At 42.4% G+C, this 3,131-nt stretch overlaps 1 long non-coding RNA gene across 1 annotated transcript; it reads left to right on the top strand.

Annotated features, from left to right (window-relative positions):
- Positions 1 to 1,752: 1,752 nt before the first annotated feature.
- LOC311115446 lies at positions 1,753 to 2,922 on the top strand. Its single transcript, XR_014611260.1, has 3 exons — positions 1,753 to 2,319; positions 2,395 to 2,796; positions 2,851 to 2,922. It is a non-coding gene; the product is annotated as an uncharacterized lncRNA (long non-coding RNA).
- Positions 2,923 to 3,131: the final 209 nt, after the last annotated feature.

The raw sequence follows: 3,131 nt of genomic DNA, 5'->3' as shown, positions 1-3,131 counted from the left end.
GAGCAGTGTATATATATATATATATATATATATATATATATATATATATATATATATATATACACAGTGGGGAAAAAAAGTATTTAGTCAGCCACCAATTGTGCAAGTTCTCCCACTTAAAAAGATGAGAGAGGCCTGTAATTTTCATCATAGGTACACGTCAGCTATGACAGACAAAATGAGAAACAAAATCCAGAAAATCACATTGTAGGATTTTTTATGAATTTATTTGCAAATTATGGTGGAAAATAAGTATTTGGTCAATAACAAAAGTTTCTCAATACTTTGTTATATACCCTTTGTTGGCAATGACACAGGTCAAACGTTTTCTGTAAGTCTTCACAAGGTTTTCACACACTGTTGCTGGTATTTTGGCCCATTCCTCCATGCAGATCTCCTCTAGAGCAGTGATGTTTTGGGGCTGTCGCTGGGCAACACGGACTTTCAACTCCCTCCAAATATTTTCTATGGGGTTGAGATCTGGAGACTGGCTAGGCCACTCCAGGACCTTGAAATGCTTCTTACGAAGCCACTCGTTCGTTGCCCGGGCGGTGTGTTTGGGATCATTGTCATGCTGAAAGACCCAGCCACGTTTCATCTTCAATGCCCTTGCTGATGGAAGGAGGTTTTCACTCAAAGTCTCACGATACATGGCCCCGTTCATTCTTTCCTTTACACGGATCAGTCGTCCTGGTCCCTTTGCAGAAAAACAGCCCCAAAGCATGATGTTTCCACCCCCATGCTTCACAGTAGGTATGGTGTTCTTTGGATGCAACTCAGCATTCTTTGTCCTCCAAACACGACGAGTTGAGTTTTTACCAAAAAGTAATATTTTGGTTTCATCTGACCATATGACATTCTCCCAATCCTCTTCTGGATCATCCAAATGCACTCTATTAAACTTCAGACGGGCCTGGACATGTACTGGCTTAAGCAGGGGGACACGTCTGGCACTGCAGGATTTGAGTCCCTGGCGGCGTAGTGTGTTACTGATGGTAGGCTTTGTTACTTTGGTCCCAGCTCTCTGCAGGTCATTCACTAGGTCCCCCCGTGTGGTTCTGGGATTTTTGCTCACCGTCCTTGTGATCATTTTGACCCCACGAGGTGAGATCTTGCGTGGAGCCCCAGATCGAGGGAGATTATCAGTGGTCTTGTATGTCTTCCATTTTCAAATAATTGCTCCCACAGTTGATTTCTTCAAACCAAGCTGCTTACCTATTGTAGATTCAGTCTTCCCAGCCTGGTGCAGGTCTACAATTGTGTTTCTGGTGTCCTTTGACAGCTCTTTGGTCTTGGCCATAGTGGAGTTTGGAGTGTGACTGTTTGAGGTTGTGGACAGGTGTCTTTTATACTGATAACAAGTTCAAACAGGTGCCATTAATACAGGTAACTAGTGGAGGACAGAGGAGCCTCTTAAAGAAGAAGTTACAGGTCTGTGAGAGCCAGAAATCTTGCTTGTTTGTAGGTGACCAAATACTTATTTTCCACCATAATTTGCAAATAAATTCATTAAAAATCCTACAATGTGATTTTCAGTAATTTTTGTTGACATAGTTGACGTGTACCTATGATGAAAATTACAGGCCTCTCTCATCTTTTTAAGTGGGAGAACTTGCACAATTGGTGGCTGACTAAATACTTTTTTTCCCCACTGTATATATATCGTTTTTTTTATAGAGGCATGCTAAGACAATAGAAACATGACAGAGTGTGTAAATGATAACATACATTTATTAGTGCAGGAAATGAAGACATTGATTAAAATGCTGGAAGTGAATGCCGGAATTAAACAAATAACTATGCATGAAGGAAATAGAAGCCTGGCTCAGATAGAAGCCTGTCTTTAATAAGTGCCTGTTGTGTTCAGTGATTTAAGCAAATAAACGCCCGGGCTATTAAATTAAGTTTTACAGTAATGGAGCTAACAAAGTTCTGTAACACAGCGGCCCCTGGTGTGGTCCAGTCAGAGTGACTGTTATAGAGGTACTGAGACAGACAGGACTGTTATAGAGGTACTGAGATAGACAGGACTGTTATAGAGGTACTGAGACAGACAGGACTGTTATAGAGGTACTGAGACAGACAGGACTGTTATAGAGGTACTGAGACAGACAGGACTGTTATAGAGGTACTGAGACAGGACTGTTATAGAGGTACTGGGACAGACAGGACTGTTATAGAGGGACTGAGACAGACAGGACTGTTATAGAGGTACTGAGACAGACAGGACTGTTATAGAGGTACTGAGAGATACAGGACTGTTATAGAGGTAGACAGGACTGTTATAGAGGGACTGAGACAGACAGGACTGTTATAGAGGTACTGAGACAGGACTGTTATAGAGGTACTGAGACAGGACTGTTATAGAGGTACTGAGACAGGACTGTTATAGAGGGACTGAGACAGACAGGACTGTTATAGAGGTACTGAGACAGACAGGACTGTTATAGAGGTACTGAGACAGACAGGACTGTTATAGAGGGACTGAGACAGACAGGACTGTTATAGAGGTACTGAGACAGACAGGACTGTTATAGAGGTACTGAGACGGACAGGACTGTTATAGAGGTACTGAGACAGACAGGACTGTTATAGAGGTACTGAGACAGACAGGACTGTTATAGAGGTACTGAGACAGACAGGACTGTTATAGAGGTACTGAGACAGACAGGACTGTTATAGAGGTACTGAGACAGACAGGACTGTTATAGAGGTACTGAGACAGACAGGACTGTTATAGAGGGACTGAGACAGGACTGTTATAGAGGTACTGAGACAGACAGGACTGTTATAGAGGTACTGAGACAGACAGGACTGTTATAGAGGGACTGAGACAGGACTGTTATAGAGGTACTGAGACAGACAGGACTGTTATAGAGGTACTGAGACAGACAGGACTGTTATAGCGGAGAGACATCCTTCCTACAGGGTAGCAGCTAAAACATGGACAGGAAGTGGAAATCTGTAGTGCCATCTGTTTGACCAGGATCACCATTAATCATTACCTACAATGCATCTGTTTCCTTTAGGGGTTAATGCTGTTGACAGATAGTGACCCTGGCTTTAAGTAATGGTCCAAGGTTATTTTTATAGCTGTCACTCAGCTTGGTTAGGGCTAATATTGTGTAATG

This window comes from Coregonus lavaretus, assembly GCF_964263955.1.
Source record: "Coregonus lavaretus genome assembly, contig: HAP1_SCAFFOLD_9473, whole genome shotgun sequence".
NCBI classification, from domain to species: domain Eukaryota; kingdom Metazoa; phylum Chordata; class Actinopteri; order Salmoniformes; family Salmonidae; genus Coregonus; species Coregonus lavaretus.
This window is presented reverse-complemented; position numbering and strand designations above follow the sequence as displayed.